The sequence below is a fragment of the Mauremys mutica genome, unplaced genomic scaffold, assembly GCF_020497125.1.
Source record: "Mauremys mutica isolate MM-2020 ecotype Southern unplaced genomic scaffold, ASM2049712v1 Super-Scaffold_100331, whole genome shotgun sequence".
NCBI lineage: Eukaryota > Metazoa > Chordata > Testudines > Geoemydidae > Mauremys > Mauremys mutica.
Genome location: NW_025423316.1, coordinates 499,959 through 512,164, shown reverse-complemented (window position 1 = coordinate 512,164; position 12,206 = coordinate 499,959). Strand labels below are relative to the sequence as shown.

The window sequence follows — 12,206 nt, the reverse complement described above, 5'->3', positions numbered from 1 at the left end:
GCCGATGAAGTGGGTATTCACCCATGAAAGCTCATGCTCCAATATGTCTGTTAGTCTATAAGGTGCCACATGACTCTTTGCTGCTTTTGCAGACACTGTGTTTCTCAGGTCAGCTACTGAGGGGGGCCGAGACTCTCTGGGCACAAGAAGTCGAGTTCCCAGTGAGATGTGAGACTTAATTCTCTGGAGCCAGGTGCAGGGCTTTGGCATGGAGGCTCAGGCATGAGGGATTGGGGTGCAGCGGACAGACCAGCTGTCTAGGTGCTTAGATTTGGTCTCACTGAGGAGGAGAAGGAGGAATCCTGCTGATAGGCAGTGGCTGTGGAGAAAAAGTGGGATGTCCAGGGTGCTCCGGTCTCCTTCTTCCAGCTCCTCATCTGGCTGAGCTGCTCCACCAGCCTGGACAAGTCCTCTGCATGCACAGCAAATAGCCCAGAGCCATTTCTGCCCAAACCTGTGCTGGGGGGTGAGCTTCTGTCTTCCCTGTCCCATCCGCGCTAGAGCAGACCTCTAGATTGAGAGAGACAGTCAACAACTATTAAGGCTAAGATTATATAAATGGCGTCACAGAAACTGTGACTTTCAGAGATCTCAGTGACATTTTCTACCTCAGCCCTGGGGCAGCAAGACTGGAGCTGTCGGCTGGTGGGGGCCTCACAGCTATCAGCCACCAGTGTCGGAAGGGGCTCCCACAGGCCCATGCCACCACGGATGGACCCCACAGCTCCCAGCTGCTGTGAGTGGATCCCAGAGCTCCCAGCCACCACATGGGACAGGGGGACCCTGGAGCTCCCAGTGGGGTGACTGGGTTATAAAGTCCGGTCAGCGGTGCTGCGGAGCTCAGGCAGGCTGGTCCCTACGTGTCCTAGGGCACCGCACTGTGCCCTGGAAGTGGCCAGTAGGTCCCCCCTGCTGCGCCGCTGACCAGGAGCCACCTGAGGTAAGTCTGCACCCCAACCCCTTGCCCCAGCCCTGAACCCCCCGAAACCCAGAGCCCCCTCTTGCACCCCAGCGCCCTCACCCCTCTGCACTTCAACCTCCTGCCCCAGCCCAGAGCTTCCTCCCACACCTGGAACCCCTCATCCCTGTCCTCACCCCAGAGCCATCACCACATCCTGGACCCCAACCCCCTGTCTCAACTCACAGCCCCCTCCTGCACTGCGAATCCCTCAGCCCCACACTGCAGCCTCCTCCTCCACCCCAAACCCCTCATCTCCCCTCAGCTCCCACAGGCAGACCCTGGAGCTCCCAGCAGCCATGGGTGGCGGGGGAGCCCCCACAGCCCCACCCCACTGCCTATGGACCCTGCAGCTCCTACGAGTGGACCCCAGAGCTCCCAGCCGCTGCGGATGGACCCAGGATTTCCCAACAGGCCTTGATGGTGGGAGGACCCTGCAGCCCCACGTCATTGCTCACAGACCCTGCAGCGCCGAAGCCCCGGGAGCTCCCGGCCGCCCCAGGCAGGAGAGGAGCCCCAGCGCTCAGACACCGCAGGCAGAGCCCGGAGCTCCCAGTCACCGGGGCGGGGGGGTGAGGAGAAGCCGCAGCCCCCGGCCATTGCAGGTGGCCCCGCAGCTCCCAGCCGCCACGGGCGGGCGGACGCCAGAGCCCCCAGCTGCCATCGGGACCCCGCGGCCCCCGGCCGCCCCGGGCAGGACCCGTCACCCCGCGACCGGCAGGAAACAGCCGCGCCCGGAAGCGCCTCACGCCCTGTGACCCCCCCGGTGCTGCGGCTTCTCGCCAGGCGGGAGGCGGCGCCGCTGCTGCGGTCTCGGTTCCTCCGCCCGGCAGCGGGACCCGGCCCCACGCGGCCTCGCGCCGCTTCTCGCGGGCGGCGCTGAGCTCTGAGCGCACAAGGCCCTGGCGGCTCCGCCCCGCATCGCTGTCAGACAACGTCACCAATGGGAGCTGAACCTGTCAGAAACGTCAGTTGGGGAGAGCCCAATTGGAGACCAGCTTTCAGAGACACGCCCCACGCAAGGGCCAATGGGTGATTAGCTGTCAAAAAACACCAGGCAGGCTGGCACCAGCCAACCAGGAACCGCCCCTCATCTCAAGCCCCCAAACAGCCCCCCCACCCCCCACCTGTCCTATGCCCCACAGCAGCAGCCAGCACCGGGTGGCTCGTGTCACACCCCACAGCAACCCCCAAAGCAGAGTCTCAATTCCCCTCCCCCACCACTGCTCTTCATTAGGTAACAAAAACCTCACCCAAACACCAAAAAAGAAAGGAGACACTTTCTGCTTCCTACAACCAAGCTTCTCCCGCAGCCCCTTCCCCATGTCTGGCCACACGCTCCCAGCTCAGGGTGACCACACACCCCGTCGGGGCAGGCTCTGCTCAGCCCGGCTCCCCACAGCCTGCACTAAACATGTGGGTCCCAACCCCAAAACTTACTCATATTTTACCCCAATGGCCCCAAACTGCCGCTTTTAATATGCAAATAAGGTGCTGCCACACTCAGGCCACTCCCCAGCTCTCCAGTGGAGCCACCCGATAGAAAACCAGGTGATATTTAAATTAGCCAGGACGCCGCTCAGTCATTTCCCTAACTCCCAACAGGTGGCGCCGGAGAGCTCCGAGCTCGCTCAATTCCCTTTCTCGCGTTGGCTTCAGCCCCCGGGTTACAAACCTGGGAGCACCAACCTGGGAGCAGGAGTGCGGGGCTGCTCCAGGGTGACCAGATGTCCCATGTTTAAAGGGACAGGCAGGTCCGAAGGACTTTTTCTAATATAGGAGCCTATTACCCCCCCACCCCTGTCCTGTTTTCCACAGTTTCTTCAAGGTCACACTATGAGGCTGCTCTGCGGGGACGGACTTGCACACTTGGGAGCCATCAGCCAGATCTGCGTGCCTGGTAAGCTGCGTCCCTCCAGAGGCGCTTGGGAAGCCAAAGGGGCCGTGGGTGAGTTTGTGATGAGGTGAGTGTGAAGTGTGGAAGTGGGAGGGTGGCAAGAGGAGGTTTTGAGAGGAAAAAAGGTGCTGCTGAGCTGGTAGGTGAGGGCAAGGTCCCAGGCGGGTGTTGTGTGAGGAGCTGTGTAGGCCCGGAAAGGCGTCCTGCTGGGCAAGGGCAGGTGAGGAGGGCCAGGGCTTTTCCCAGGGCTGTTGCTGCGGCCAAAGCCTTTGGGAAGCAGAAGAGGGCCAGGGGTGTTGTTGCCTGCTGGGGCCCATGCGACGGTGTAGGTGTACGCTGACCATAGCTGGTCTGTGGGAGCTGGGTTCACTCACCATGCCCCTTTCCTCATTAGTATAGTGGTGAGTGTCCTCGCCTGTCACGCGGGAGACCGGGGTTTGATTCCCCGATGGGGAGGGTGACCCCTTTTAAAGGGGGGACAAAGAAATTCCTGGCCTGCCCACCACATGCCTTGCATTCTCCTTCGACGGCCACTTCCCTTCACACCCAGCACTGATGACTTTCACCTCCAGAGAGACAATTACCTCGCAAGGACACGCTGGCCCTAGCCAAAGCCTCCCCCGGGGCCTGCACGTGTGGCACGTTTCAGAGCGGCAAAGGGAAATAGGCTGGCCAGGGGCATGAGGACAATGGCCCAGACAAACGGGGAGGGACTTGGTCCAGGGGTGGAGGAAGACAGAAAAAGGGACAGGCATGGGATTGGCTTCCTGTCTTTTTTCCTTTGCTCAGCATTTGACCAGTGACTGTAATGGGGAGACTTGAGAAAGACCTGTGGCCGCCGGCGAGGTAGGTGGCCGCCCCGAGAGCGCAGAGCTGAGCATTTTCTGCTGGGCTGCTGCCTGCTCACCCAGTGCCTGGCCGTGATCGTATAGTGGTTAGTACTCTGCGCCGTGGCCGCAGCAACCTCGGTTCGAATCCGGATGACGGCATTAATTTTTGGTGGGGAGGGGCTATCCTGCAGCACGCCTCATGGCTCAGTCTGATGGCGTCCGTTTGCAAAGAGAGCCATCAGCCGGTCCTTAGTTTCTGCTTGGTAAAGGCAAGTCAGTGGGGTCCATCCGTCAGAAAAAGAGTCCCAGGACTTCTTGCTGGGCGCCAGGGTCCAAAAGCGGCGCATTCCCTCCTGGAAGGGCTGTGTTTCGAATGTCCGTCCAGTGTGTGTTGAAGGGAAGGATCTGCGTGCCTGGGAAGCTGCATCCCTCCAGAGGCGCTTGAGAAGCCAAAGGGGCCGTGGGTGAGTTTGTGATGAGGTGAGTGTGAAGTGTGGAAGGGGGAGGGTGGCAAGAGGAGGTTTTGAGAGGAAAAAAGGTGCTGCTGAGCTGGTAGGTGAGGGCAAGGTCCCAGGTGGGTGTTGTGTGAGGAGCTGTGTAGGCCCGAAAAGGCGTCCTGCTGGGCAAGGGCAGGTGAGGAGGGCCAGGGCTTTTCCCAGGGCTGTTGCTGCGGCCAAAACCTTTGGGAAGCAGAAGAGGGCCAGGGGTGCTGTTGCCTGCTGGGGCCCATGCGACGGTGTAGGTGTACGCTGACCATAGCTGGTCTGTGGGAGCTGGGGCCACTCACCGTGCCCCTTTCCTCGTTAGTATAGTGGTGAGTATCCCCGCCTGTCACGCGGGAGACCGGGGTTCAATTCCCCGATGGGGAGGGTGACCCCTTTTCAAGGGGGGAACAAAGAAATCCCTGGCCTGCCCACCCCATGCCTTCCATTCTCCTTCTACGGCCACTTCCCTTCGCACCCCGCACTGATGACTTTCACCTCCAGAGAGACAATTACCTCGCAAGGACACGCTGGCCCTAGCCAAAGCCTCTCCCTGGCCTTCCGCCCCCGGGCCCAGCTTCGGGGCCTGCACGTGTGGCACGTTTCAGAGCGGCAAAGGGAAATAGGCTGGCCAGGGGCATGAGGACAATGGCCCAGACAAACGGGGAGGGACTTGGTCCAGGGGTGGAGGAAGACAGAAAAAGGGACAGGCATGGGATTGGCTTCCTGTCTTTTTTCCTTTGCTCAGCATTTGACCTGTGACTGTAATGGGGAGACTTGAGAAAGACCTGTGGCCGCTGGCGAGGTAGGTGGCCGCCCCGAGAGCACAGAGCTGAGCATTTTCCAGTGTGCTGCTTCCTGTACCCCCAGCGCCTGGCCGTGATCGTATAGTGGTTAGTACTCTGCGCCCTGGCCGCAGCAACCTTGGTTCAAATCCGGGTCACGGCATTGCTTTTTGGTGGGGAGGGGCTATCCTGCAGCACGCCTTGTGGTTTTTCCATCCTGGTGTTACAGAGATAGTGTACTTTCTTTCTTTCTTTTAATAAAATCCTTTTCTTTTTAGAACCTGATTGATTTCTTCCCTTGTTTGGATTTTCAGGGGAAGTGGAGGGGGAAAAGTGAATCCCTCTTTGTTTGATTCAAGGAGTTTGAATCAAGGTATCTTTCCCAACAACTAGGAGAGGGGGAAGAAGGTGGGGGAATGGTTTATTTCCCTTAGGGTTACGAGTCAAGGAGTTTGGATCTGTGTTCCCCAGGGAAGGTTTGGGGGAACAGGGCGTGTGCTAGACACTGGAACTTCTAGAGGGTGGCAGCTTTACCAGATCTAAACTAGGATTTAAGTTGAGAGGGACCCATGCAGGTCCCCATCTTGTGGATGCTAAAGTTCGAAGTGGGGAATAAACATATGACGGGGCGATGCCCGCATTCTCCCAGCCTGTCGACTAAGGGCTCCTGATGAGCGTGGTGGACGGGAAATTCGGCCATCTGACTTTTGGCCTTGCTGCCCGTAGCGGTCAGGCCGAAAAATGAAAAGCCATCCTCCCCAGGCCCACAGCCACCCAGGGGCTCCTCTGCACCATCTTGCCTCCACGAGTGCCGCACTCTGACCAGCTGAACCAGGCAAGCCACGGGAAACTTCTCAAGGTCTTCCCCTGGTGTGGGCTTGGATGCGAAAAGCACCTGGCCGTTCATCAGCTGTGGCAAGAAGTGTGCAGAGTAGGAGTAGCGATGGGGCTGTAGCTTTCCACAGCATCTCAATTTGGGCAGCTTTCCATTCCCCTTTTCTGTGTAATGTCCCTCCCACAGGTTTCACTTGCGGAGCTGTACGACTCTGGCATGGTGGCCATTTAGAAATCTTTTCCTTGCTTTTCTTTTTCGCCTGGCCCCAGCGTTAGGACTGTTTGGGTGTTTCAGTGGGTGTGTTTTCCCATTGGGAGGCATTTGGAAGTTTGGAAGGGGAGCCGAAAGAGGAGTCTTTTTCACAAGCAAGTTGGCTTTCTGCACAGGTAGGGCCCTTGGCCGTAAAGCTTAGCTCCGTCAGTGCGTCTGTATGGGGTTCCTCCAGTGCCTCAAGAGCCCGTGCTAAACTCTCGGTGTGGGAGTTTGGCTTGCGCCAGTCAGAGTGCGGTGCCTGCGTCTTCCCAGGGCCGGCTCCCGTGAGACGCGCATAACTTGGGAGGAAAGGGGTAGAAGAGAAAGCAAGTGAAGCTGACTTCAAGTGGTGGTGCCCCTGGGCGGAGTGGTCCTCCTGCTCCTTCCTGTCGGAGGGGTGGGCTTGGGGGGTCTGGCTGTGGGCGGTGGGAGGATGGTGTCCAGGGAAGTCCCAAAGGTCACCCTGCGCCGGCGGAGTGTGAAGCCTCTCCCCTAGGTTGGGGTGCCGAGTATTAAGCCTTCCTCTGTGGCTTGGGCTGGGGAGCGTGATCCGGCGTCGGGTACATTTGGGTGGAGCTGGCGGCCGGCAAGAATTCGGGCCATCAGGTCAACCCTCTGTGGACACTGGGGGTGAGCCGTCAGGCCTGCGATTTTGGCTTCGCGGGCGGGCAGCTCAAGCCTGGCCTCCTATGAGCCTGGAAGGCAGCCGGCCGGGCTCACCCGTCTCCAAGTTCCTTTCAGGCAGCAGGTGGAGCGAGGAGCCCAGGGAGGGGAGCCCAAGGAAGTGTCAGGAGCTTGGTCCTGCCCGGCGCCTGCGCCCAGCAGGGCTCTTGCCCGCTCCTGGCCCACCTGGTTTTGGCCTCTGCCACCCCTAGCAGTCAGCCAAAAGAGCAGAAGCCACCCTCTCCCTCCCGGAGTGGCCAGCATGGGGCTTGAACCCATGACCTTGGCGTTATTAGCACCACGCTCTAACCAACTGAGCTAGCCGGCCAACGGCAAGCCCTGCCTTGCCTGACCCTTTTGGAAGGAGTCACTGGCTGGCGCGGGGAATGATGTGGCCTCCGTTATCGAATGGATGGATCGAGACGCCTCCTGCCAAGGTAGGGGAATTAGCTCAAGTGGTAGAGCGCTCGCTTTGCATGCGAGAGGCAGCAGGATCAATGCCCGCATTCTCCAGCGGCAAGACAGCCCCAGGACCTTCTCTTGCCCTTCTTTTAGAAGCCATGGACAGTCAGCCGGCTCAGCTCCTCCAGTGGCCTCCATCCCTCTCCCCGCTTGGCCTCCTAGAAAGCCAGCCCTTGCGGAGCACAAAGCTCTTCCACCCCGGCCCTTCTCCCCCTTGCGCTGACTGGGAGGCTGGAGACAGCTGGGGGAAGTTAGCTCAAATGGAAGAGCATGGGAGAAGCAGTCAGACCCAGACACACATTCTCCAGCCTGCTCTGCTCTGCTCTGCTGTGCTGGGCTGGGCTCTAGTGGGGGACCTGCACCTTTCTTTCTGAGCTCTCACTGGAGCACAATCCCTTTCCTCCTCCCTCCCTGCTAGTCTACGCCAAGCTCATTGGCCGGGAGGGAGAGCCACTCAAATACAGAATTACTCACATCCCAGGGGTCCATGAAGGGAATGAGGAGATGGGCAGGGTGGCATGCGATACCAGCTCAGCTGAGACCGTGAGACCTCGCAGCCTCCTGATCTCAGGCAGCATGGCAGCCGTGGAGCAGAGCAGAGCACGCAGACAGCTTGGAGACAGCCAAAGCGGGGAAGGGCTGCGTTGGTCTGGAAGAGGGAGTCGGTGGCTGTCTATCCTGGTGGAGGCAGGGTCGCTTTGCTGTATGCTGGGCCAGGGGCCAGGGAGTCTGCTAGAGTTGCTGAGCTGGGCCTGCTCCGGGCTTTGCTTGGGTTAGAGGAAAGTGGTGAAGATAGGAACGGCCCTCCTGGGTGAGACCGATGGTTCATCTAGGCCACTATCCCGTCTTCTGACAGTAACTGATGCCAGGCGCTTCAGAGGCAATGGCTAGAGCAGGCAATCGTCAAGTGATCTATCCCTGCGTTGTCTTCTGAAGCTTGGTGCTTGTTTCAGGGGCTAACTCTCAGCCCAGACACACTCCAGGGAGGGAGCGTTGGTGTTTGTGCCGAGGAGCGTGGCTGGGACTCAGACCCCCTTCCCCAGCTCTGGGTAGCACGCCCCCCTCCCCCCCATTTCAGGCTGTGTTCTGCTTAAGGCCACAGAGCTCTTGCCTTTTTTTACCCGGTGCCTGAGAGTCAGGCCAGCTGCGGGGAATTAGCTCAAGCGGCAGAGCGCTCGCTTTGCCTGCGAGAGGTAGTGGGGGACGCTGCCCGCATTCTCCGAGCCGGTCAACTAAGGGCTCCTGATGAGCCTGGTGGACGGGAGAGCCGGCCATCTGACTTTTGGCCTGGCTGCCCGTAGCAGTCAGGCCGAAAAATCAAAAGCCATCCTCCCCAGGCCCACAGCCACCCAGGGGCTCCTCTGCACCATCTTGCCTGAGCCGGTGGAAGTGGAGCCTTGAACTTACCTTTTGCGCTGAGGTTTATTTGCACTGCACGCTTCACACAGAGGTAAAAACACGGGGCACAGATCTTTGAGCACAACCCTTGTCCTGAGGAATGGGTGAGTGGGGGGGGGGGGGGCTGCATAAAGAGAGACCGGCTCTCCTTGGCGGGGCTGCAGTGGCTCTTCACAGGGGCAGTCCCACTGTCTATTGGTACCAGAGTTTTGCTGGCCTCCTTTCGTGGGCTGACCTGGCTCCTCTCTCTTTAGGGAGACTGGTGACCCCAAACTTCCCAGGAACCATCATAGCGAGGCCAACCTGAGCACAGACACCTGCTCAGCACCCCGGGGTGCAGCCCTGAACTCCAGCAATCAGCTACGCTCAGCTGCCCACCCAACAAGCATTACAAGCAGGAGCCTTCGTGCCCCACGTGTTCAGGTCCCTCCCAGCGCCAGCTTTAAACTCTGCTGCTCAGTTCTAAGCTTTGGCTACATGGGGGCAACCTGGAGCTCAGCCAACGCCTCCCGTTGCTGGTTGCGTTTCCCACTCCTCGTGGCAGGTTCACACCCCGCAGGCAGATCTCTGAATCGGAGCCGAACCGTTCCCCAAATCCAGCACTTTAGCAGCAGCTTTGCTAGGAAAGCGCTGATGTCCCCAAGTAAAGTAAGAGCCAGAGCGCTGTGTGCGGGATCTTCTATCGGTCCCCTCACCGTGGTGTCTGTCAGGCACAAGGGGAAACCAGGGAAATGTTTTCATGGCGTTTAAGGGCAGAAGGGGCCATTAGCTCAGCTAGTCTGACCCCCGAATAACACAGAATTACACCATGACACATATTGATCCCACAGACCTTAGATAGATCAAAGCGTTTCAGCCCTCAGGAAGGAGGCTAAACTGGGTGCCAGAGGCAGCGAACAAGGGGCCCCCAAGGCAATGGCAGGGAGCTGACGAGGTGAAATATGCCCAGATGATCCCAGCAGGCGACCCACCCCCATGCCACAGAGGTGGGAGTCCCTGTTCCTCCTGCCCTTAAGAATCTCTGTTGGTAAGTGGGTCCCCCCAGTTCCCCAGATAAGAATCCTCCATGTGGTTTCCCTGGCTTCACCTCCAAATAAGAACATTGTGTGGAGGGAGTGGGAGGAAGGTTGTCTGGCATATATGTAAAGGGGGACTGTGTCTCCCTTTCTGGCCCAGGCTCCTTGGAGGAAGTGATCTCAGTGTGTCTGGCTGTCTCCATTCCTCCCACCCATAAGAATCCCTGGTGTGTTGGTGCACCCTAGACCATTAAGGATCTCTGGGGGGTGGGTGTCTCTCTCCCCCTAGTCAGGATCTCTGGGGCGTGCCTGTATAAAAAGAGACTTTGACTCACCCAGGCTGGGCTGCCATCATGGAACAGACCAGGTCCTTCTGTGGAGGGTTTGCGTTCCTTCAAGGACGTGATCTCAGTGTGTGTGGGTGTCCCTGTCCCTTCAACCCTTAACAATCCCTGGTGCGTGGGTGCTCTGGGCCCCATTACAATCCCCTCTGTCTTACCCCCCATGAGGGATCTGGTGGATGTGGGTGTTCTCCATGCTACTGGGGGTGTCTGTTGCCCCTGTCCCTCCTGGTTAATAGTGGATTGTGTGGGTTTCCCCCCACCCGTTGAGGATCCGTGTTGTGTGGATGCCCCCGTTCTTCTCATTAAGAATGGTGCAACGGAGCATAAGGGTGTGTCCCCCACCCCATGAACTAGCTCCCATGTGTGGTTCCCCTGCCCCCATCCAGGCTCTGTGGTGTGTGGGTGTCGCTGTTCCCCTTTTCAAGATCCGTGTCGCAGGGGGGCGTCCCTCCCCGCAAGTCAGAATCCCCAGCTTGTGGGTGCTCCCATCCCCCCATCCAGGCTCTATGGGGGGTGTCTAAAAAGAGACTGTACGTCTACACTACGGGACTATTCCGAATTTGCATAAACCGGTTTTGTAAAACAGATTTTATAAAATCGAGTGCGCGCGGCCACACTAAACACATTAAATCGGTGGTGTGCGTCCATGGTCCGAGGCTAGCGTTGATTTCTGGAGCGTTGCACTGTGGGTAGCTATCCCGTAGCCATCCCATAGTTCCCGCAGCCTCCCCCGCCCCTTGGCATTTCCGGGTTGAGATCCCAGTGCCTGATGGGGCAAAAATCATTTTCGCGGGTGGTTCTGGGTACAGCCTCACCCCTCCCTCCCTCCCTGACAGCGGCAGACAACCGTTTCGCGCCTTTTTTGCTTGGTGAACCATGCAGACGCCATAGCACAGCAAGCATGGACCCTGCTCAGCTCCATACCGCAATCGTGGATGTTTTAAACACCTCGCGCACTCTCGTGCAGTATATGCTGAACCAGGACCTTCGAACCGAGGCGAGTAAGAGGCGGATACGGCAGCGCGGCGATGACAGTGGATTGAGGACGTGGACACAGAAATATCTCAAACTGCGGGCCCCGGCGCTTTGGAGATCCTGGATGGTAAATGGGGAAGATTCTATCCATTGGTAACGCCGATTTTGGGCTCCGGTGATACAAGCACTGAACTGGGTGGGACCGCATTGTGTTGCATGGTGTGGGACGATTCCCAGTGGCTGCGAAACTTTTCGCGATGCTGTAAGGGCACTTTCATGGAACTTATTGTGACTTGCTTGCCCCTGCCCTGAAACGCCCATAATACCAAGATGAGAGCAGCCCCTCACAGTAGTAGAAGCGATAGTTAGTAGTAGGAGTGGCGGATAAGCCCTGTGGAAGCTTGGCAACGCCAAGACCAGCTACCGGTCAGTGTCGGGGAGAATCAATTTGGAGTTGGAAAATCTACTGTGGGGGCTGCTGTGATGCAAGTAGCCAAAAGCAATCAACTAAGCTTGCTGCTACGAGAAAGGTTGTTGACCTCTCAGGGAAAACGTGCAGGCCTCATAGTGGAAAGGCTTTGCTGCAATGGGCATTCCCATAACTGTGGGGGGGCGATAGATTGGATACCCATATCCCTATCTTGGCACCGCAGCACCAGGGCACCCAGTACGTAAACCGGAAGGGGTAACTTTTCCAACTGGATGGCTGCAAGCACTGGTGGATCACAAGGGACATTTCACAAACATCCACGCTGGGATGGCCCCAGGGAGGGGGTTCATGGACGCTCGCGTATTCCAGAAGCATTAGAAGCACTACTCTGTTTAAACGTCCTGCCTGCAGCAAGGGACTTACTTTCCCAGACCAGAAAATAACAGTTGGGGATGTTGAAATTGCCTGTCGTTAATCCATGGGGGACCCAGCCTACCCCTTGAATTGCCATGGCTCATGAAAGCCATAACACAGGCAGCCTGGACAGTGGGTCAGGATCTGTTCAATTAACATGCTGAGCAAAGTGCAGAATGGTGGATGGAATGTGCCATCATTGGCCGTTTATTTTAAAGGCACGCTGTATGCGCACAATTACTGACCTCGCTCTAGACCTCAGAGCCAAACCATGTCCCCCTATGTTATTGCTGCTTGCTGTATTCTCCACAATCTCTGTGAGAGTAAGTGGGGAGACCTTTATGGCGGGTGGTGTGGGAGTCAGGAGGGCAAAAATCATCTGGCCGCTGATTACGCCCGCGAGCCATGACACCCAGGGAGATTAGAAGAGCACACCAGGAAGCGGGAGTGCGCATCAGAGAAGCT

The 12,206-nt window shown here is 58.1% G+C and overlaps 2 non-coding genes across 2 annotated transcripts; one reads left to right on the top strand and one right to left on the bottom strand.

Moving 5' to 3' along the window:
• Positions 1 to 4,482: 4,482 nt before the first annotated feature.
• Positions 4,483 to 4,554, top strand: TRNAD-GUC. The gene has a single exon. It is a non-coding gene; the product is annotated as a tRNA-Asp (tRNA).
• Positions 4,555 to 6,956: 2,402 nt separating this feature from the next.
• Positions 6,957 to 7,030, bottom strand: TRNAI-AAU. The gene has a single exon. It is a non-coding gene; the product is annotated as a tRNA-Ile (tRNA).
• Between the last annotated feature and the right edge of the window lie 5,176 nt (positions 7,031 to 12,206).